The sequence below is a fragment of the Podarcis liolepis genome (assembly GCF_965112155.1).
Source record: "Podarcis liolepis genome assembly, chromosome: 14".
In the NCBI taxonomy this organism is placed as follows: domain Eukaryota; kingdom Metazoa; phylum Chordata; class Lepidosauria; order Squamata; family Lacertidae; genus Podarcis; species Podarcis liolepis.
The window spans coordinates 32016979-32041878 of record NC_139569.1 but is presented as its reverse complement, the minus strand read 5'-3'; positions in this window follow the sequence as shown (position 1 = coordinate 32041878).

The following is a 24900-nucleotide window of genomic DNA, read 5'->3' as shown; positions in this document are numbered from 1 at the left end:
TAGAAAAAAGGCCTGTTGCCTCAGATATAGGGAGGGGTGGATCTGTCGATTTTGGTGCTTCTCATTTTCTCATCCCGCCCCCATCTTCAATTCATTTCTCCACATTTCCACATCAGTTTGGAGATTATTTTTTAAAGTTCTCGTGAACATTCATCGTGATCTTAGCAAGAATTTCTCCTATTCTCCTACAAGTCACATTTTAGTATGTGATTTTGCTCAACGTACACATTTTTGCAAAACGTATGTTCTTTAATATTAATATTTGCCCAAATATAATGCATTTTTATAGTTATTATTTACATGGATATATGCATTTTTACACAAACACGTGTGATTTTGTACACATCACTTGGCTTGCAAACCACACTGCAAGTGCAGTTTTAATGTTGCACAACAGAGGAATCTAACAGAATTTTTGCTCTAGTGGAAACTCACACGGAACGGACTGCACAATCTGTTGTGTAACATGATGACCAGCAACCTGTTTTCTCTTGCAACAAAGTTTCCACTAGCACAAAACATTTCAGCGGTGCAACAAGTATACCACTAAGTGACTAACTAAGTTGCTGAAAGGATGATGTTAACAAAATTGCAATGATGGTGGAGAAAACGCATGTCAGGTGCTTTGAACAGTCTGAAATGTTATAGAAATATTAACGCTTCTGAAGATGTCCTTCTAACTGGTCCATGGGAAGCTCCTCTGAGCCAACTGACAACCTGGCTGAGTTGCCAATGAAGCAAAGCAATCATGGGAGTTCATTCCCTATCCCACCATAGCCATTTCCCCAAAAAGTTTGGACATTCGCTTCATGGGTTTTTGATTTACCACATGGTGGAAAGTGCCAGTTTTGCCTCTTTATGTTCCTCATACAAGATTAAAACTTCCAGCTACTTTTTAAAAAGAAAACATTTAGATCTGTTGTTTGGTAATTGGAATCAACATTCAAATGTGAGCATCAAATTTCTCATTAGTTTCACATCAATACCAGTGCTGAAGGCATGGATCAGTGAACTGAGTTTCTCGCTGCCCAAGTGAATTCATTAATCAATCTTTCCTAAGATGGTTGTAGAAGCAGACAGCTGTTCTAAGCAGCTGTCTTCTGGTAAACCCACTTCAAATAGATGCAGCAAGGGGTATTTCTCTCTCCCTCCTTTGGTTATAGGTTTAAAAACAACAACCTGTAAAGCATCTACCTATTGGTGGGAAGGTCTGTAGCTCTGCTCTATAAGAAGGTCCTTGGTTCAGTCCCTGACATCTCCAGCTAGGATCGTGGAAATCCACGGCCTGAAATCATGGAGAACCACTACCAATCAGTGCTGACCAGGGATCACCAAACTTTTGGAGCCAGCGGCGAGTTTGGAATTTTGAGAGAATACTGTGGGTTCTAGTCACATAACAGCTGCTGTGGAGCTCATGACATAACACAAAATGGCTGTGGTAATGGTGTGGGAGAACACAAAATGGCCACCACAAGAGCAGAAAAAGAGACAGAGCCACAAATGGTACTAGCATGCCCCTATCAGTTACATCATCAATGGGAAAAAGGCAACCACATCAGCCTCTTGTTCACAGAAAGCAGCTCTTCGTACATCTCCTTTGTTCAGGATGGGCAGGTGTCCGATTCTGACATCCAATGAAAGGTGGACATGTTTAAGGGGGTATGTTCCATATAGGAGGTCCTAAGCCACAGCAAGCCAAGTAACGAGAATCTTTAGTCTCTCATGCACTGTGGATTTTTGAGAGGATATTTACTAAGACCATTCATGAGTGCCATCAGAAGTAGTGGCAGGCATACTGGCACCTTCACACGCCAAACTGGTGTAGGTAATACTGATCTAGCTGTAGTGGAGGATGCCCCATTAAGGCAAAAGGGGCACTGCCCCTCCAATTTTAGTCTGCCCTCAGCCAGCCCTCACCTGCCTGTCTTCCTACATACAACCAGTCCAGTCACCCCTGACTGCCAGCTTCCTCTTACTTAGTCTCAGTGTTGCCCTAATAGAATTCAGCAGGGAAGAGGGTGGGAACAAAATTAGCCAGCTCTTCCTATCATTGGTTCTGGCTCCGGCTGCTGTTTGGGCTCTGCGCCTGCTGCCCTACCAGTCACAATAGGCATCAGCTACCACTGGCTAGATGGACCAATGGTCTAGTTCAGTGTATCGCTCCCAGTGATCCTACTGGCTGGAAGAGGATTGTCATGGAACAATGCAGCCCAATTTGTAAATGGTGGCTTTATTGCTGCCAGCAGAAAATGTTGAAGCCATTAAGGCTTGGTTACCTGTTCTTATCTGGAGTATCAAGAGGAAGACGAAATCCAAAACCGGCTGCTGTGTTTTGATGAATGCATTCAGCAAACAGTGTCTAAATGCTAAAGCAAACCCCAGTGAATGCTCTCTCCCCCTCTTCCTTGTCCACATTCAGTGGCCTTTGGTCCATTTATTTTGCTCTGATAGTATAATAATAGATATTTAGATTTCTCTCCCCCCCCCATACACCTTTAACGGATGCAGCGAGCTTGAAAGATTAGAACCACATTAGTATCCTGTTTTCCATTACAACGTCAAGCTTAGGTAATCGGAGCTTATCCTCTTTTAATCATATGCAATTGGGTAATTTGAGTCTGCCTTGATGGCCCATATAATATTTCCTTTAGAAGCTTCCTGGTGAAGCCAGAGCTACAAGTTCAGCCATTCAACAACAGCCTAGTGGCTATCCTCTCCTTAGTAGCCTACCACACTTAGGAGAAATATGAGACTGTAATGATGTACCCTTGTTGGAGAGGGGGCAAGTGAGGGGGTGACAAAATTATAGTAAGAAAAATTATAAGAGCACTCCCCCTAAAGAGAGCAAATGAGTTTATCCAGGCGCCTTTTCATTCTTTACAATTATGATGAATTGCTAACCATTGGGTCTATGGGTTTTGTTGAAAACTAGAGGCACATAGACATTTATGTTCACTGTAAGGTAGATGGGGAATAAAAAGCAGAGAGTATAGGAAGCTGCCTTATAATGAGCCAGAGCATAGCTCAGTGTTGCTACTACTGATTGGGTTGTTTTACTCAGAGTTGGTCTTCTGAAATTAATGGGCATGATAGACTTGGAACCATTCCTTCCAATGTTTCTATTCTAAGCAAAACATAGTTGCATATGACCCAATGAATCCAGGATTTCAGACAGGAGTCTTCCCAAATCCTACTTGGAAATGACAAAGGTTGAACCTGGGACCTTCTCCATGCAAACCCTGTGATACAGCATTGCGATACAGCTTTCCCCAAAATATTACCCTGACCGAGAGTTCATTTCATGCACACATAGAGCTTCAGGCCACCTGGGCTTTGTTTCAATGCAGTAAGTGAATTCATAGAAGTATTAAAATGGATGGAGTAACCCTTGGAGGCTGAACATAAGAAATTGCCTTGCATCAAGTCAGTTTATTGGTCCATTTAGTCCAGAACTATCTACTCTGCCTGACCAAAGGCAGAGGCCTTTTAAAAACAATTTCCTACCACCTAAGATTCTTTTTTAAAAAACCCTTTATTTTTCAGTTTTTGAAAATACTTATAACCAAGATTCCCTGTATACCACCCTAAGAAACATTTGACACATGTACAATATAAATTATACAGTCAAATATAAAGCAGGTTGGTATAATAGTTTAGAGTTCCTTATACCAGTTAAGTGTCCTCTAATCTCCATCTTATTGCCCCAAAATGAGCCATGGTAGCTGGTGGTAAGGGGATAACATTGTCCTTTCCAATGCATTGAATAAACATGTAACATACAGTTTCAAAATCATCTTTGGTCTTTGCGTTTCTTAGTGCTCTAAGATGCTTCATTAGTTTCTCCATAGCAGCTATGTTCCATAGTCTATCCAACCATGCCTCTGGAGTTCTGTTGGTAGGTAGTCCTCCCCCCCCCCCATGTCATGTTAATAGATTTCTAGCTGCATACATGAAACTTCATGTCTTCAACTGGAAGTGAACATGGAACCGTTAGGATGCATGTGACCACACCTCCCAGGAGACTACACTTTAAACCTTGCAGGAACAGACCCTGTTCCAAACTGGAAGGGCTTAGGATACCATTATTTAAACTGATATATAATGTATCTTCAGCAGAAGTGAGGAACCGGTGGCCCTCCAGATGTTGAACTTCCATCTCCCACCAGTCCTAGCTAGCCTGCCCAATGGTCTGGGATGGTGGAAGTTGCAGTCTAGCAACATCTGGAGGGCCACAAGCTCCTCAGCTCTGATCTATGGCTCTTTTTAGTGTCATAAAAAAGATACAGATGATGTACTCCGCATTGCACAAAGGTGCAACTGGTGCCTTGGGTTGATAACCTGACTTTATCATTGAAAACAGAATGTAAAGACCAGTAGTGGCTGGTGCCTATTGGGAATAGCCGGGCAAGAGGGCAGGGAGACCAAGAATAGGTGGAGCCAGACTGAGACAAGTGGAGCCCACTAAGTCTTTTGTCTCACCCACCTCCTTGCTGAGTTCTACAAGGGGCAATGCTGAAGAAGAAGAAGAAGAGTTTGGATTTGATATCCCACTTTATCACTACCCGAAGGAGTCTCAAAGCGGCTAACATTCTCCTTTCCCTTCCTCCGCCACAACAAACACTGTGAGGTGAGTGGGGCTGAGAGACTTCAGAGAAGTGTGACTAGCCCAAGGTCACCCAGCAGCTGCATGTGGAGGAGCGGAGACGCGAACCCGGTTCACCAGATTACGAGTCTACCGCTCTTAACCACTACACCACACTGGCTGATTCTAAGGAGGAGGAAGCTCTTAGGCACTGGTACTTCCTTTACAGGTTGTAAGCAGGAAGGCAGGCAGGTGGGGGCTGGTTGAGGGCAGACTGAGGTTGCCATAATGGACTAGCCCTAATGGATCAGCCTCCACTGACAAAGACTCTAACAAGCAAAGTTGTATGTATTTATTTAAAAGAATAACAGGAAATGTATCATGGTACTGGACTTATTCACTGGTACTCCTCTATTCCTTAGAGAAGAAAATAACCTTTTCTCTTGATACAGGAATCAGGTATTGATCTGTCATACTGTTTGTTCTAGCACAGCTCCCAGAGGTATGTTCAGTTTGAAACGTTAAGGCTAGTTCATTAGCTGTCCCTAGCTCATTTCTCGTAGAGAATCAAGATAATACTGTGGTTACTTAATGGCTTTCTCTTGTTTTCCCTTGAGTCTGCCTGTCTGAAGCCTGTAGGCCTAGAAAGCTTTCTTTTACCCTTCTTCTCCTATGTGTGTTTTCAAATCACCATCAGTAAACCACCAGAGCACCTATATTGTTTGAAAACAGCCAGAAGATGCAGTCAGGAGATGGTCTCTCTTGGTGCACAAACAATGCATTTGGAGCCACATTGCTTGCTGGTAAGGAGAAGTGAAAGGGAAGAGATGAGATAGTGGGGAAACAGTTATCATCTCAGGTTAAACCAGTTCTTTAGTTGATATTTCTTCAGGACCATGCCAACAATGGAAAGAAATATTTCTCCAGAATCAACCTCAGGAAAATGTGAACTATATTTGGAGGTTCCTTCTACAGAAAAATATCTGGTGACTCTTAAAGGTGTTTGAGAAATGTTTCAATAAGACAAAGTGAAACTTGTCATCAATAGGTTGTAACTAGATATTGCCTGATCAGCTATTTGCCGAATTTTTGAGCTTCCTTTTTCAGATACACCATTAAAGAAATTCCAGTGGTTATCAAAAAATGTTTCTCTAAGATGAATATGATTTCTCTTGCGTGCATCTTTTAATGCTGTGCACAGATCTGGGTTATAACAAGCCAGATCTCAATTTCTGAGAGGTAGGGAGCAGCCATTGCTTTTTAAATCCAGAATCCTGGGTGTGCGACCTGATTAGTGTCAATGCTTGGGAAGGATTTAATCAGCCTGCAGTCTCCATCTTGAAACTTGGGTGAAATTGAGTTCTTCATCCCAAGATGTGTGTAACATTTGCTTGATGGGGAACTCTAAAGAGCTCAAAATTTCCCACACTTTTCTGACATTGTGGTTTGTCCCCATAAATCAAGGGTAGGAAACCTCAGACCCAGGTGCTGAATGCGGTCCTGTATGCCTCTCTGTCTGGTCCTTGTAACTCTCCCCAGGACACACCCTGACTGGTCTTGGTTCACACCCTCCTTGAGTGTTTTGCATGGCTGGAATGTGTTTTTGAATTCTGATCCTGCCTCTTGCTTGACTGAATGAAAGACAGAGATGGAGTATGCGAATGTGTGCACAAACTAGCCTAGAGTGCAAAGGCAAAATTTGCATCCATTGCTCTGCTCACTTTTACCTCTGGACCTAGCCATTACTGGCTTGTGGGCCTTGGGCAGAAAATTTTTCCTCACCCTTACAATAAATGTATTGCTGAACCTTGGATTTATGAAAAATCCTCCAATGTCTTTCCTACATCCTTAACTCCAGGTGACTTTATAGTATGCAATTTCATAAGAACATAAGAAGAGTCATGTTGGATCAGGCCAATGGCCCATCAGCATCCTGTTCTCACAGTGGCCAGGCAGATGCCTGTCTCAAGCAGCACCCAACTACAACAAAAACAACAACAATATAATTTATTATCTATACCCCACCCATCTGGCTGGGCTCCCCCAGCCACTCTGGGCGGCTTCCAACAAAATATTAAAATACAATAGTCCTTCAAACATTAAAAACTTCCCTAAACAGGGTTGCCTTCAGATGTCTTCTAACAGTCTGGTAGTTGTTTTTCTCTTTGACATCTGGTGGGAGAGCGTTCCACAGGGTGGATGCCACTACCAAGAAGGCCCTCCGCCTGGTTCCCTGTAACTTGGCTTCTTGCAGTGAGGGAACTGCCAGAAGGCCCTCAGCGCTGGACCTCAGTGTCCAGGCTGAATGATGGGGGTAGAGATGTGCCTTCAGGTATACTGGACCAAGGCCATTTAGGGCTTTAAAGGCCAGCACCAACGCTTTGAATTGTGCTCGGAAACATACTGGGAGCCAGTGTAGGTCTTTCAAGACCAGTGTTATATGGTCTCGGCAGCCGCTCCCAGTCACCAGTCTAGCTGCTGCATTCTGGATTAATTGCAGTTTCCAGGTCACCTTCAAAGGTAGCCCTACATAGAGCACATTGCAGTAGTCCAAGTGAGAGATAACTAGAGCATGCACCACTCTGGAGAGACAGTCTGTGGGCAGATAGGGACTCAGCCTGCGTACCAGATGGAGCTGGTAAACAGCTGCCCTGGACACAGAATTGACTTGCGTCTCCATGGACAGCTGTGAGTCCAAAATGACTCCCAGGCTGCACACCTGGTCCTTCAGGGGCACAGTTACCTCATTCAGGACCAGGGAGTCCTCCACACCTGCCCGCCTCCTGTCCCCCCAAACCAGTACTTCTGTCTTGTCAGGATTCAACCTGAGCACTTCCCCTTCAGTGGCTTCCAGCAACTGGAATTCAAAAGCATTACTGCCTCTTACCATGGAGGCAAAGCATATCCATCATGACTAGTAGCTGTCAATAGTCCCCTCCTCTATAAATGTGTCCAATCCTCTTTTAAAGCCATCCAAGTTGGGGCCATCACTGCCTCCTGGGGGAAGCAAATTTCTTTTGCGTCACTTTTTACTTGCCTTTTCTCTAAACAAAGAAGTCCCAAACATTGCATCCTTTCTTTGTAGGGAGTCACCCCAACCAATTCCACCCCCCTTACCTGAACCTTTTCCAGCTCTGCAATGTCCTTTTTTCAGGTGAGGTAACTAGAACTATACACAGTTTTCCAAGGAGTCACAGCATAGACTTGTATAATGACATTACAATGTCATGGATTTCATGGGCATGTGGAAGAAACAAATGACAAATTTTGGAAGCAGGACTTTTTTTTTTTTTTTTTTTGCAGAGCCAGGAGCCTTTCTCTGTGTTCAACACTTCATGCTATTGTCAGTCCCCCGATATCTGATTCTGCTGTTCATCCTGGTTAACAGCTGGGCACTCACAGGCAAGTGTCTCTCCCAAGAGTCACCTCTGTTGCCGCTCCTAATGGAAGTTGTCACCGTAGTTGCCTTCTGTTTTGAACGCACGTTGTCCTCTCAATTCTCAAGTAATTGCTACAGCAAAACAAAATGGATACAGTCATTCCAACAAGGAGCTGTCATCGCTAATGTCACCTGAAGAAACACATTGTTCAATGGCCTGAAAGGGCTTTCCTCCCAGATCGCTTTGTTTTCACTCTTTAGTATGTGTTAGATGGTCTAAAAAGGAATACCATTTTTTCTCCCCAGTGTGGACACCACTGAACATCAGTTTTCAAGTTACATCCATGACTACTCTTCAGGCAGGCATTGCCTTGTGTCAACCAGAGCTCAGAGAATGCCATTTCTCCCCGTAACATGTAGCAAGCGTTGCCGAATTGCACGTCACCTCAGTCTTGTTCAAAATGTAGTAGACCATAAATAAAGACCAATTGTCTCACTGAAGCAGCTTAGAAGCCAACAGAAGTCAACGTCACAAAGATGTCATCCTAAGATGTATAGGGATGGGAACCTAAGTTACATTAATTTTCTATATAATAATAATAATTTATTCCCTGCCCATCTGGCTGGGCTTCCCCAGCCACTCTGGGCGTCTTCCAACAAAATATTAAAATACAGTAATGCATCAAACATTAAAAGCTTCCCTAAACAGGGCTGCCTTCAGATGTCTTCTCAAAGTCTGGTAGTTGCTGTTCTCTTTGACATCTGGTGGAAGGGCATTCCACAGGGTGGGTGCCACTACTGAGAAGGCCCTCTGCCTGGTTCCCTGTAACTTGGCTTCTCGCAGTGAGGGAACCACCAGAAGGCCCTCGGAGCTGGACCTCTGGGTAGAATGATGGGGGTGGAGACGCTCCTTCAGATAGAGAATATATGATTTGATAGAGAATATGCTACTACCGTTTGCAAACCTCTAATTTGTTGGTAGCAATGTGCCTGCTTACTTCAGAGGGATAGAAAGATGCTTCATCCATCACTTTAGAGAACTGGTGCAAAAAAAAGCTTTATTTATAACAGTTTCTGAGGGACTTACTAATTATTGGCACGCCATATAAGGAAAAGTAGAACTAGAAGACAATGCAGCATGTGATGGAATTTGATGTTCCACATGAATAATCAACCTTTCCTGTCTCTCATACCCTCTGAATATGAATTTGTTTGTAGAAATTTATAATAACTTTGTAGATTTATATATACAGGTGTTATTTGTTTACCCTGACCTTATATTTTCCTCATTTGAATTCAGATACACATGTACTTGTTTTATTGGAGAATTTAATCATAAAATTTGGAGAAGTGAGAATTTCAAAGGATAGTTGTGCTTCAGTTTGCACATTGTTTCAGAAAGAACAGATCATTGCTCACTGAAATGTGAACATAACAGATTTCTCCCCATTCCCACCCACAATCTAATTTGTGCCCCTATGCTTCTAGAGTAATCGAACTCTACTCTCCTCACAGGAAAAAAAAGGGAACATGTATAGCAGCAACAGTTTTGATCTATCAACAAAGACAAGATGCTGGCATTTCCTTCAAAAACAAAAAAAAAGAACTGTGATTTGGTAGCAAACAAACATTTGCCTTGCAGCTTATTTGTAAATTAATGGGCATTGATGTTGCTCCCCCTGAGCATATATATCACAATCATTTGCTGAGCCTTTTCTGGAGTTTAAGTCCTGCACTGCACAGACTGGCAGGGGGTTCTTTAGAGATCTGCCCTGATAGAAAAAGTAAAATTCACGCCTCACTTTTTGGTTAAAAAGAGGAAAAATGTCAAAACGTGCATTTTTTTGGTCAGTTGAGTAAGTCCCGGAAATTTCCTGAAAGAAGGATTAAGTGCCACAAAGCTTTCGTATTTTATATTGCTATAAATTTAAGTAAGTAAGTGAGTAAATAAATACCTGAAGTCCAGGTAGAATGGGCTCACATTCACACCATACATTTGATACCACTTTAAACAGTCATGGCTCCCCTCACCCACAGAACTCTGGGAGCTGTAGTTTGTTTAAGGCGCTGGGAGTTGTTACAATGCCTCTATTCCCCCTCCTACAGCTACAATACTTAATGTGGTTTACTAATCAATCCCTCTTCTCAGGAAGCTCTGGGAATTGTACCTCTGTGGCAGATTTGTCTATCTCTATGTGGGCATAAATTTATGCAATAAATAAATAAATTAGTGTCAGGTGCTGTGTGGTAGGGAACTCTCAAGGTGTACTTCATTGAGGGAGAGGGATCTGGAGCAACTTCCTATCACTGCCATGATGTGTGACAGAAACACACATCACATCATTGTCTCCTCCCCACATTTACAGGTGTCCTGAGCTGCCTCGCTTATGGTCCCCTTGAAGGTACTCCTGGGCTTCTTCCAATGGGTGTGCCCTTGTGGAAGAGCCATAGGTCAGTAGAATAGCATCTGTTTTGTGGAACTGTCAGGGCTCAGCTTGCTATCCAGTTGCTTTCCAAAAGAGGTCCTCTCCATTATTGCACCGCCTATCAGTAGTTGGGGTCCTTCTCCCTTCTGGTCTCTTGCAAACCAAAGTTTAAGCAGCTCCTAGGACCATTTTGGACCACATACATGCCATGTTCCACAACATTTCCCTTCTGCCTTTGTTTATATCCAAGTGGGCCAGTTGCTTGGGGAGAGTCCATAGCCTACTGGCCGAGCAGATGCTTTGCATATAAAATGTCCCAGTTTCAATCTCTGGTATTTACAAGTAAGAGAGTCGCTGCCATGGGGAAGGGTTATGTATTATTATTATTATTATTATTATTATTATTATTATTATTATTATTATTATCATTATTGGGTTTCTTTGTTGTAACAAGTTGCAAATACAGTTATCCAAATTTTATATTTTACAATCCCCACCCTCCCACTGACTTCCCTCATCTTCCCTTTCTGGTTTATTACATTACTTGATATCTTCTGCATGTTAAATCTATACATGTTGTTGCGCTGTCTTTCTTCATATTCTACTTAAATAAAGTTGTAAATGTTTATTCAAAACCTGCCTTTTGGGAAGGGCTATGTCTAAGTGATAGATCATTTGGTTTGCATGCAGAAGGTCCTTACCATTTCTGGGTAGGACTTCTACCAGACATTGTAGACCAGTAGTCTTCAACTTCTTCATGCATTTTCACAAACCAGGCATTTGGGGACCTGTTTCTTGTTTACCGCATACTACTACTACTACTACTACTACTACTACTACTAATAATAATAATAATAATTTTTATTTATATCCTGCCCTCCCCAGCCGAAGCCGGGCTCAGGGCGGCTAACAACAATAAAATAGTACAACATTCTAAAATCATTTCATTCTAAAATTAATTCAACTCAAATTGATGGCAACCCTTGGGCTAGAGTTCTGTGAGGATTGCCAAAGGAGGAGGTCAGGCTGTGTCTTGGCCAAAGGCCTGGTGGAGCAGCTCTGTCTTGCAGGCCCTGCGGAAAGATGTCAAGTCCCTCAGGGCCCTAGCCTCTTGTGACAGAGCATTCCACCAGATTGGAGCCACAGCCGAAAAAGCCCTGGCTCTAGTTGAGGCCAGCCTGACCTCTCTGTGGCCTGGGACCTTCAGGATGTTTTTGTTTGAAGAATGTAAGTTCCTCTGTGGGACATACCAGGAGAGGCGGTCCCGTAGGTACGATATAGTGGTAGAGCTGTTGCAACCCACCTTAGATCCAGCCATGACCTGGGGGTGGATCCTGGCCCAACAACAGAAGACAAGTGCTGTAAACAATGCTGAGCTTGATGGACCAATGGTCTGACTTGGTATAAGGCAGAGTCCTCTGTTGCGTGTGATTCTCACCGTGCATAAAATGGGAAAGGAGGACAGAGAGAGATAAAGCAGGTAAATTACTAAATCCTTTATTCAAATTGGTGCCCAACATTTACTAAACACAGTAGCAGCATGGGGATTGCTCACATTCCCCAGCAAAACAACATGCTTAAGCAGCTGAATGAACTGGGCCCCAGATGCATCCAATGCACAGTTCGCTTTCTTAGTTACCTTTTTAGGCTGGGGGAGGAAGTGGGTGTGTTAATGATTCCATGTTTACCGTTTTTGTATTATATATTTACACTTGCTTTGGGGGATGAAGATACTGCCGAGTTGTATGCAAACTTATGGCATAAAAACTTGGAGTGCCAGTAAGAACTTCATTTCACATATGACCTTTTACAGTAATTGGATCTGAATCATAATCAGTCACCTGAGTCCTGAAATAGATAAAATAGTTTTTTAATGTTAAAAAGTTTTAGCCCTTCGTTGATTATCTATCAGTGCTTACAATCCTGTGAAAATAAGATAAATGAGAAATTTGGTCTCTAATTAGACTTCACTAGATTTACAGCTTTTAATTTCTACGCCAGTGCAAGTCGGGCTGGGAGTAACACTGATAGAGACGGAGCCACGGTTTTCAATTGATTTAACAATTTAATTGCAGCATTAACATCCATTAACATTTAACTAACCTTTTAAACTAACCTCAGGCACAACCTTAAAGACTAAATGAAGTAAAATTGCATATAAAAAAGTACTAACGTACAGCTGTAAGGAGCTTGAGCAGAATTTTTTTTTTAGGGTGATTTAGCATTGCTTCTTCATATCAAGGGAATGGAATCTGTTTTTCTTCTTGCAAAATTCAGGAGATATGCAGAGTCTCCTTTATAGGAAAAGGAAATAGATGCATTTGTGGCTATTAAGGCTCTGCTAGAGCACCCAGACATATGCACTGTCTGAAAGGTCCTATATGCAGGAAGATACTTTAATGACACGGAAAATCATCAGAGTATATTTGATGTCCAGATCAAGAAGGTTAGGGAATCCATACTGAGGAGTTAGAAATATTAGAGTGACATTAAAAAAAGAAAGAAAGAAACCACAGGAGGATTGTGATGCCAAAGAACAAGCAGACATTTTAGCCTTCATTATCTTAAATATTTTTAGAGGGTTTTTTTAAAAAAAATTGTGCAGATCAATGCAGAAATAGAACAAAATTGAATTAACGGAATGGTCAAAACATGATCCAGAAGTAGACTTAACCATAGCCTGGGTTTTTATATCACAGCCTGATAAAAGAGACCACCCAGAAGAGTGCGGGTGAATATTCCACAAGTATCAGGATGTCATGGAACATTCTCCCTCTCTACTCTGCCCATTATTCTTGCTGTCTCCTAACCCTCTGTAGCAGATTTGGGAAAAGCATGGGGTGTGCATGGTGGGGCAGGGAATCTTCTTGCGCTAGTGTAAAAAAGCAAAACAAAACAAAAAATTACTCCCCTTTCTGTTGCCGTGATGTGGAACACTCTTCCAGCAGGGATCTTGGGCAGACATCTCCACTTTTGACTTTCAGACATAGAATCATAGAATTATAGAGTTGGAGGAACATCTATCCAACCTTCTGCAACGCAGCTATCCCATATGGGGATCGAACCTGCAACCTTGGCATTATCAGCAACACACTCTAACCAACTGAGCTATCCAGACATGCTATTGCTTGAAGACTTTTTCTGCTTGCAGGCCTATGCAGTTCAACATTTTCTTGATTAGCCAGTCATTTTGAGGATCGTTCTGTATTTGTTTTAAAGGTTTTTCTCATGCTGCTGTACACCTCCCTGATGTTATTTATAAATAAATTAAATAAGAAAGTAAGCAATCCAGCTTTATCAGGAACACACGCACTTGGCAACAGAATCACCAAAAAAAGAACGCAAGTCATCATACAAGGGCCATCATTCTCAAATTTCTAAACTCAAGAGTACTGAGATATGAGTCCTATTGATGGCTCCAAGAACTGTAGTTGGTCAAGGGTGATTTAAAACCCTGCAGCTGCTGAATGAGAGCCCACAAATCATAGCTGGTTTGCTGTTCTGTGAAAGAAAGGGATCTTTCCAAATTTAGTTATAGCTTGTGGATCCATCGATCAGCTTTTGTAGCCGAAACAATTTCCAGAACCATCAATACAACATTTAGCTGCCTTAATTGACCTTGGAAGCTGAGCAGGTTCAGAGGGGGTCAAAACTAACCTGAGGTTATGCAGCTATTTCTAAGCGCTAACACTGTTGTTTTGAGTCCTTTCCCTTTGGATTGTAGCTGTACATTGCTCTTAGAAAACTATATCATAGCTGAGTGGTATATTGTTCTTTGTCCAATTCAACATCCAGCTTTCAGGAAGAAGGCTTATAGAGGGTGCTTCGGAACTGTTCACCAGTAAGTTAGAAACACACATTGTTTGTTGCAGATTTTGGTGGGCCCTTGGGCAAGACACCTTCCACCAGGCCATATCCCTCACTGCATCTACTTCTCATTACAGTAGGCCCATGGGCTCTTGTGACTAGAACCCCTCCTGGGGTTTGGACCTTCACTTGCCAACTCCTGACACCAGCCCTGGAAATACAATTAGCTTTACATAAGAACATTATGGATAATAAGAATTTAGTGTAATAAATACTTGCATGCATTATCCCTCCCATTTCTTACGAATGAACTAGAGGGGTTACCTCAAGTTGTGAACACATTTCAGTGGCAGGAGATGAGTCATATTTTGTATTTTGCATAACGCTGTTCTTAGAGGTAGCATACCCTTTGCTTTTGTGTTTGTTGTAGCACTTAGAAGGAACTACTTTGGCTGAACTAAGTTAACTGAGCTTGTTCAAAAACCAATTCCTACAATTTTGGGGTGAACAAAAGATGGATTGGGGGGGTAGAACTTTGAACTATTCCTAATTCATCTTCACATCCATCTCCCCCTTCCAGCAGGGGGCCTGGCCTCTTAGCTTTCGGTTTTAAAAAAGTCAATCAATCAGACATCTATAAACTTAGAAAATAAAATGATTGAAATTCTCACCCAAATTCTATGATGAACTTTTTTCAACAAAAATGCATATGTTAGGGGAAAGTGTGCATTAAAAACGAAGATAGTGAAAATAGCATATTAAAGTGCATTATATTAGCAGAAGCCACTTTGCAGAAATGTATAAATGAGAGAAAACTGCATATATGTGGTTTTTTTAAAAGGAGAAATGCATACTAAATTGATGCATGAATTTTCATGAGGATTTTTTTTTGGGGGGGGGAATTATAGGGTACCTCCCCCTCCTTATCAGTTACACTTTGGAATCGTTGTTGATTTCCCACACAAGTAACTGAAACATTCAGACTGTCAAAAGAAGCTGTATAATGTGATTAAACAATCAAGATTCCTCTCCCCCTTCTCTCTCCACCGGCTGGTTGTTGCACTCTATTCCATTCATGCAGCAAGAGTGAAAGAGGGTGGAATTTAAACTGTTTAACACCTAGGCCCACAATAAGTGGAGAAAAGACCCCTTAATGTGAATAACAAGTGTCGAGAGGGGTGCCTACTCCACCCTGCCTCCCTTTTGCAACTTTCCATTGGACACAAAGCAGGGAGATTGCCGAAGCAGAGGAGTGGGGTGCAGGGAGAGGAGAGGAGAGCAAGGGATAACTGAGAATTAATAATGGAGAAACCTGATTAGAATATAACTTGTCCTCATTAGCCCCAGCATTCCTGACATGAGCCTGCTCCTTGAATGCTGTTTACTTTGAAACGCCAAAGAAAGAAACCTTATATCGTCGTTAGCACTCGAGGAGAGCAGCCATAATGATGTTTATGTGGAGCTGACGGCTCCCCTGGCCACGTAGGAACATGGCAGGCACACAGCTGTTTGCTGGAGCACTTAGCAAGCCCTTTCCAACAACCTCTCGGGCCACTACCCATAAATCTCTCCTTCTGTCATGTTTAACTAAAACCCAATACCCATTCAACATGAAATCCATCAATGTTATATGGGAGGGTGGGGGCGATGGAGAACAGTGACAAAGCACTTGCATTTGTGTGGCGGGAGGGGGAGGGGACCAATGCAAACAATAGTTCTACAGGAAAGAAGGAAAGGAAAAGTCTTTCGGGGAAATGATCACCAAGGAGTGTCTTCCTTTGAGATAAATGTTGAGCTTCAGATGAGATGGTCAAAATCCACCAGCCCAGATTTTACAAGGGCTGGCACACATATATGAAGCCACCTTCTATGATGTCCAAGGTCTACCTAGCTCAATATTGTCTACTATGACTAATGTGCTCTTATGTTTGGGTCTTGCTTGGGGGTTTTCTGTGCAACCATCATGAGAAGAGGATGCTGGACTAGGTGGACCATTGGCCTGATTCAGCAGGCTCTTCTTTTGACCATCAGCTCTCCAAAAACCTATAGCAGGGATGGGGAACCATGTTTGAACTGAGGGCCACATTATCTTCCGAGCACCTTTCCAGGGGCCATCTGCCATTGGAGGGTGGAGCCAGAGGCAAAATGGTTGGACTGTGTGAGAGAGTTTCATAGAACATCACTGTGGCCCCCATAATGCACAGGGACCTATTTTCCAACATTTGAGAGCACCACTATAGGCCTAGATCAGTCTTCTCCAGATATTTTAATCTGCAACTCTACCCCAATCATCAGCCATGCTTGCTGGGGATAATGGGAGTTGTAGTCCAAAATATCTAGAGGACATTATGAAGAGAACCTTACAGGGCAGAAGCACAGGTGTAACAGGAATATGACATATTGTGTGAGGAATCAGACCTGCACATGAGATTGGAGTGTGATCTTTCTGTTTCAAGGCACAGATTCCTCTCCCAAACTCACCTGAGGGTCCTTTTGAGATCTAGTGGTTCCTCATTCTGCAGGTAATCTCCAATCTTCTCATGCTAAAGCTCTACCAAAAAGCCCACATCTGATGGACAGCTGGTGGAAATAAGACCAGTTCTAACTGGTGTCAGTGCACTTTGATCACAAAGATAAGCTCTCAGAACTTTGTGCTTAAATTGGTCACCCTGGCCTCCTCTTTGGGCAGACAACTTTATTATATACCTAAGCAAGGGCTACTGTATTTGATCTGCTCTAAATCACTGGCCCATTTTCAGTGTCCATTAATGTCAAAATTACAGGAAAACTCTCAAGAAAAATATGTATGTTGGCTCTGTGAACAATGAAAGGATAAATTGTGATTGATTTTATTAATTAAGTTCAGGAGCTAATGTCTTTACAGTAATGGGAAGCTCAAAAGACAGAGTCAGGATTTTTTAATGAAAAAATTACACCTTGAGGTTAGAGAACCAGGTCCATCATCACGTCGGTCGCCGACTCCTAGATGCAAAGGGTTTTGATGTATTAGGCTCTGTTTTATGGTTCAAGGGTGATCCCTGCTTAGCAAAATGTTTAGTGGATAGATCGAACCCCACTTATCTGTGTACAACTCATTTAAATGATTTTAAAAGTGTTCTTTGGGTGCTATCCTGAGGGTGCTTTGGATAGAAAGCTATCTACCTATGGATGAAAGGATTTTCCTCCATTGTCTCCTCTGTCCTCTCATTCCAGAGAGTTTTGATAAAAGAATGTATTGTCTGTTGCTGTAAATTTCTCTAGTTTTATCAATATGCCCTGGTTTTTGAAAATAGGAATGTCTCAAACACACACATATATTCTCATTTTAGGTCATCACTTTTCCCGGAAAGTGCAGGGCCCCTTACAGTATTGTCTGAAGGGGGCAGTAGAACTGATGGTAACTCGCTGTGACTTGCTTGCAAAGCGATTGGGGGGGGGGGAGGAATCACTTGCATCCACCAGGATCTTACCTGGACTGGATGAGAGCCAGCAAACTGAAGCTCAGTCTGGATAAGACTGAGGCACTATTAATGGGTGGTTCCATAGACTGGATGGATGGGAAGTTACCTGCTCTTGATGGGATTACATTCCCTCTGAAGGAGTGGGTATGAGCTTGGGGGCACTTCTGAATCCATTGCTGTTGCTTGGACCCTGTGGGCCTCAGTGGTGCAGATCCTTTCATCAGTTTCAGCTGGTGGGCGAGCTGCACCCCTATCTTGGGAGGGTTAGCCTAACTTAGGTTGTCTATGTTCTGGTAACCTCTAGGTTATATTACTGCAATACATTACATGTAGGACTGCCTCCGAAGACAGTTCAAACATTTCAGCTGGTACAGAATTCAGCAGTTGGGTTGCTCACTGGGGCAAGATAGTTTCAGCATATTACATTGATCCTGGCTCAACTATACTGGCTGCCAGCTAGTTTCTGGGACCTATTCAAAGTGCTGTTTTTGACCTATAAAGCTCTAAACTTCTCAGGACTGCAATACCTCAAGGACCACGTCTCCCCATATGAGCAGACACAGACCCTACAATCATCATCTGAGGCCTTTTTTCATTTGCTTCCGCCATGAGTGATCTGTAGGTGGGAACATGAGAACAGGCCTTTTCTGGAGTGGCTCCCTGTTTGTGCAATGACTGCTCCCCACATCAAATGGGGGGCGCCTTTTGTGTGGTCATGCACAGCCCCCCGGATCCCAGTGCGGCTTCCGGTAGTACGGGCTGGCTTCGCCCTCCCCAGGTTGGGTACCTGGAGGTCTCCACCTACCTCAGCCAATCGCCCAATTCCACCTGGGGAGGTGTTGCCAGTGGATCAGCCAGGTAGGGAGAGGGACCACCCTGCTCACACAACAGTTTTTTATTTGCTTCCTCCATGAGTGATCTGTTGGTGGCAACATGAGAACAGGCCTTTTCTGGAGTGGCTCGCTGTTTGTGGAATGCTCTCCCCACAGGAGGCTTAACTCATTACATATCTTTAGGCACCAGGCAAAAATGTTTCTCTTCAACCAGGCATTTGGCTGATTAGCATTCTATGTGGTGGGCGGGGTATTGGTTTTTTAATGTATTTTGTGTTCTCATTTTGCATTTTTCTGTTGTGAACTGCCCTGGGATCTTCAGATGAAGGGTGGTATACGAAGAAGAAGAAGAAGAAGAAGAAGAAGAAGAAGAAGAAGAAGAAGAAGAAGAAGAAGAAGAAGAATTAGAATTCCATGGTCTGGAGGCAAAAAGCTCAGTATTGCCCACCTTGACTGGCAGTGACAATTCAAAGTTTCAGACTTACCTGGAGATGTTGGGGATTGAATCTGAGACCTTCTGTATGTATAGCAGATGTTCTGCCACTGAGCTACAGCCCTTCGTGTGTGTGTGTGTGTGTGTGTGTGTGTGTGTGTGTATGTGGCACGCACATTTCCATTTAATGGTTGTAGTTTTCTGTCTTCTGGTCAAAATGTCCATGAAGCAACAAACTTGAATAGGCAGCACAATGAGTAGTGTCTCTGATACTCCTTACAAGATTGAGGATGGCATGTGAATGCCACCCATTCACAGATGTTTCTGCGCTAAAGGCACTGTTAGGGAATAATGTCAATTTGTTTGTCACTTGTCTGTGTCACCCACTCTTTGCAAGTACTTGAAACAATAACATGCAAACAAAACAAGGAGAATATCAGAGCGCAGCTTAAGAACATAAACTGTGTAATATGGTGTGCAAATAAATATTGACTTCCCAAATCATCTGTCCCAGTTGGGCTGATACAGTTGGGCAACACACTTTCCAGACTTGGGGTTGTATTCAATGTAGCAGGAAGTTAAAATCACTTAGCGGTGTACTTATTCTGCTTTGCATTAGTGGAACATTGCTACAGAAGGGAGTGCATAAAGAAGGTTTCTGGTAATATAGTAGATTGCTTAATCTGATGCACAATGAGTTTCTGCTAGTGCAGCTGCTGTTTTGGATTCCTCCCTTGCCCAACATTAAAACCCAAACTGTGTGTGTGTGTGTGTGTGTGTGTGTGTGTGTGTGTACTAGAGGACAGAGAACATTAGGTACAGCTCATGTTCAGGGTATTGCTGTGGACTAGCATGTATGAGGTCCATAGTTCCCTTTGCTCAAGACCTTCTCTGGTGGTGCAGAGAGCAAGCTATCTGTCCCCTGCCACTGGGTTCCTTGGTTTCAGACCACTGGCATCTTTCAAGGACACAATGGTAGCTTTCACATCCAAACACCATCTCCTCTTGTCCTCCTCTGCCCATTTCTGAGGGACAGGAAAGATATAAAAAGGCTGTAAAATGTTATCTCCCCCTTGAGCATCGAGAAATCCCCGTGTAATGGGCTCTATCTGTTTATGGCATAACTCGCCATGTTCAAATGCTGCCTTGATCCCAGCAGCTGTTTCCACTACAACTAATTATTGTGAAGCAAGACCTCCCGAACTCTGTGTTTTACCAGTTGAAGAAGTCTTTGGAGTGCAAACTGCTCTCCACAAGATCTGCCTATTCCCTGGCCTTCGGGCATCCATCAATATAATTCTATAAGAGTTCGGATTTCAATACTAGTTGCATAAGAGACCCACTGCATTAGGTAAACTCAATCACTCCTGGTGATGAAATGATTATTTAATTACTGTCAACTCACTTTCCAATATCACAGAGGGGAAAGCCAAGAACATCAGCAATCAATGGTAATGTGCTAATCAATTGAGAACAGTAGTGCCTGGATAAGCATAATTTGCATGGCAAAATTAAATTATATCCTTAAACTCAGATGTGAGCATTCATGCTTGGAACGGGGGGAAATATAGTGTGATGGTGTGGCGTGAGGAACATTTGAAGGTAAGGCTTGGTTGTAGGGAAAGTCTCTTTTGAGAACTCAAAGGAAGAACATGGGAACATTGGAAGTTGCATTATACTGGGCCAGACCAATCCAGCTCAGCATCGCTTACAGCAACTGGCAGTGGCTCTCCAGGATTTCAGGGTTTGGGTTCTCTCCCAGCCCTACCTGGAGATGCTGGGGACTGAACCTAGGTTCTTCTGCATGCAAAGCAGACACTCTTCCACTGAACTTCCAGGACTGTTCATCAATAAATACTGGTTGGTTGAAAGAAACTCACATTCCAAAGGCCTATCTTTTTTTAAGAGACTTCTAAAAGGAGGCAGGAATTATTCCTGCTGAACCTCTAGTGACAAGGAGTGGTACACTAAAAGCTGAGTCCCTAGTAAAGGCCAACTGAACCTTTGTGCCCCATCAGAGCATCTCAGCGATCAAGGTGGAACCTAAGGAATCAGATGATCCTTTGGGCCCGAGTTGTTAAGGGCTCTGTGAATTAACACAATGGCACATTCTAGACAGACCAAAACATTCAGGATGTAAAGCGGGTTCAATGAGGGTGTGTCCTGGAGGTCACCCTTGATTGGAAGAAAATGGCTACTGAAACAAGTCCACCAGCTGCTGACTGTGGGATTATGCACAGACCCCATTTACACCATATGTTTAAAGCACTATTCAACAGTCGTGGTTTCCCCAAAAGTATTATGGGAGCTGTAGTTTGTTAAGAGCATTGAGAGTTGTTAGAGACTCCTATTCCGCTCACAGAGCTACAGTTTCCAGGGTTCCCTGTGAAGAGGAATTGGCTGTTAAACTACTCTGTAAATTGCAGCTCTGCGAGGGGAATAGGGGCCTACTAACCACTCTCAACAAAGGACAGCTCCCAGAATTCCCTGGGGGAAGCCATGATGGTCGTAGCACTTGAAATGTATGGTGCGAATGTGGCCTAGAGTCGCAGATTTCTTGCTTCACAAAAATGCTCAAGCTCCCTTGTGTTCTTGCACTCTTCAGCCTGCCCATTTCATCCCCGCTTCCCAGCCAGCAATCTTCTGAAGAGATGAGAAAGAGTTTATCGGCCAAATGCAGGGAGAGCATGCGTTGGGTTTGCTTCAGCTGAAAGCAAGAGAAGTGGAATGGGCTGGTGGCATGGCGGTCTTTACTCTCAAATCAGTGGTGATGCAAGTTCAAAGCAGGCCAGGCTGTTTTAGTGGCCAAAAGGGTAGCGCTTGAAAATTACAGTAAAACATTGGGCTGTTGTTGTGTGCTTGCAGAACACATTTCCCCTTATTAGATTACTGGAAATTCTTTTCAAAGGGAATGGGAAACTTCAAATGAAAGGATAGCTGGGAACCCAGCAAATGATGCTGCTCTTAACTTGTCGAAAAGGGGAGGAGGGCTGCTCCTCCAAAATAAGCAGCGCTGTACGGGGCTCAGAGCTAAGAAAGGCACATAGTATCATCTCATAGCTGAATGTCTGCTTCTATACCAGGGGAGCCTTTTTTAGCCCAGGGGCCACATTCTTTTATGGGTAACCTTCCAAGGCCCACATACCAGTGGTCAGTGGAGCCGGGGCAAAAGTGAGTGGAACAAGAAATGTACCTTTTTTTTTTAACTTTGTACAGCAGGATAGTTTCTACCCACACTCACAAAACACCTCTTCGTCCTCCATCCACACAACCAAGAGGTATTATCAGATTTCAAGGACACATTCCAGCCAGGCAAAACCACGGTGAAAATAGGATGGTGAATCAGATGGGCCTTTGGCCTGATCCAGCAGAGCTCATCTTATGTTCTTATTGCCAAAGTAGGCGTCTAAGCAGTTCAAGGAATATGAATTAGGTAGTTTTGCACTGAACTGTGAACTGAAACAAATGTATCCCTAAAGGTAAAGTGGCCCCTGACCATTAGGTCCAGTCGTGGCCGACTCTGGGGTTGCGGCGCTCATCTCGCTTTATTGGCCGAGGGAGCCGGTGTACAGCTTCTGGGTCATGTGGCCAGCATGATTAAGCCGCTTCTGGCGAACCAGAGCAGCGCATGGAAACGCTATTTACTTTCCCGCCGGAGCGGTACCTATTTATCTACTTGCACTTTGATGTGCTTTCGAACTGCTAGGTTGGCAGGAGCAAGGACCGAGGAACAGGAGCCCACCCTACCGACCTTCTGATCGGCAAGTCCTAGGCTCTGTGGTTTAACCCACAGCGCCACCCGTCTCCCTTAAATGCATCCCTAAGAGTTTATAAATCTTCTGAATTTTCTAAATAAAGCTATCTGTTGGGATAGCTCATTCCGTAGGTAGAGCATGAGGCTCTTAATCTCAGGGTTGTGGGTTTGGGGCCCCACATTGGGCAAAAGATTCCTGCATTTCAGGAGGTTGGACTAGATGACCCTCGTGGTCCCTTCAGTTCTATGATCCTATGAAATAACAATTTGTTTTAGAGGAGAGCATTTTTGCAGGTTCTGTTTGTTGTACAAAGGAATCAAAGGCTGCACCTGCTGATAGCCCACTTCTTACCTACTAGGAAGGTAGAAGAAGCCCCTGACAGATTACCAATGAGAGGGTGCAGAAGAGAGATCCCTAACTAGATAAACCAATAGCTCCAGAGGGGTAGCCATGTTAGTCTGTGTTGCAAAAATAGCAGAGTCTTGTTGCACCTTAAAGCCTAACAAATATATTGTGGTGTAAACTTTTATGAATGAGATATGCGCGTGGGAGGGAGAACAGTTATTTCTACGCCTGTGCAAAATTGGAACAGATGTAGTTCTCCTTTGTCATATCGCACCTGGCCCTGTGAGCGTTCTGTGTCTCTAATGAGACTCAGCTGGATCACCCCATGTGGTGGCCGAGATGGAGGCAGATTTCCGAAAAGGATTTCCACTCACAGAACGAAAGGCTCAGGAGTTGGCTTTTCAGAGACAAGATACCAATGGAGACATGATTAACATCACTGACACAGGCACACAGGAAAGGAGAGGCTCGGTGCTCTGTCTCAGCATGGTTTAAAAAAGTAGGCACTTAGCAGGGAATGAGAATTACATCGGTCCAGGGTATAGGTCTTGTCATATTTAGTCCTGGATAGCTGCCAAAACAAGCACTTTGAGTCTGGAAAGGAGGGGGAGAAACGAGGAACAGGTTTAGCCTTATATAGAAGTGAAGCTTTTTTATATTTTGAATGCTTATCATGCTGAAAAGCATGAAGTGTAGTCCAGAATGGTAGGCAGATTTTCACTGTAGCTAGGAAGCTGGAAGTTCATAAGAAGTCCTCTTTAGGAGTTCTGTTCATGGTTAAGTAGACACCTGAGGGGGCTGTGGAGACCAGCATGCTAGCCCTGCCCCCTCCATCACCATTCCCATTGCTTTCAAACTCAAGGAAGCCAAAAGTCAGAATCTCTTGTACGTGGGGAGTACATATTTCAGAATTGTTTTCCCCAGGGTTGTAAAATGCATGCTCCACCAGTACAGAGGAATCCCCACTTCTGAACATCACCTTCCATGAGTTGGGAGGTGACAGGAATCAATCACAGTGTGGGCAGAGCTAGCGCCCTCATCTCTTCTTCCCTCTCAAGTGTTTACTTAAGAGTGATGCTTCAAGAGGGGTACAGTTTACATCGTAACTGGGTGACCCATGGTAACCAAATGCATCTTCATATAAGCTTGGCAGCTGAAAAGGTCCTTATAAAAGCTTATCTTAAAATATTTTACCTGATAAATGAGTCTACCTCATTACAGAGGCCAGAATTCCAGAACGGAACAAGTTCAGGGGCTGGAAATTTGGATATCTGGAAATAACCAGGAATGTGTTTTCATAGGGATGCTCACAGGTATCTTTTTAAAAAATAAATCCCAATCTGTTTCTGAGTATCTCTATGCTCAGTTCAATCTATAATGTGGGTTTCAAGAAACTGTACAAAATGAAGCTCTTGTGTTCCTCATTTATTACAATGAGGCATTTTAAAAACAGTGATAACACGTTCCTTTTTTTAACCAAAGTGGATAAATTTACAGGCACAGGAGCCCTCCAGAATGGATTAAGACTGCCAAATTGCAGACCAGTAGGTCCAGGGTATCTTTGCTAGAGAAATAAAAGTGATTCCTTTTTTTTGGTGGGGGGGAGGGGGCAGTTAAAGCAAAACCATGTAGGATTTTTTTTAAAAAAAAAACTTCAATGACATGTTTAACTTTAAAAAGCACCTCTGATGTGCATTAACAACAACAACAAAATACAGACCTCTTCAGCACTCCACAAGCAACATTTTAGACAGCCTCACTACTTGCAAGGTGCATGGATGTAAAGAAACATAGAGATATTGGGGGGAAATAGAGCTATGCATTATAGAACAGGACAGAGTGACATAAATCATTATGGGGGTCTCCGATCCAGCTGCAT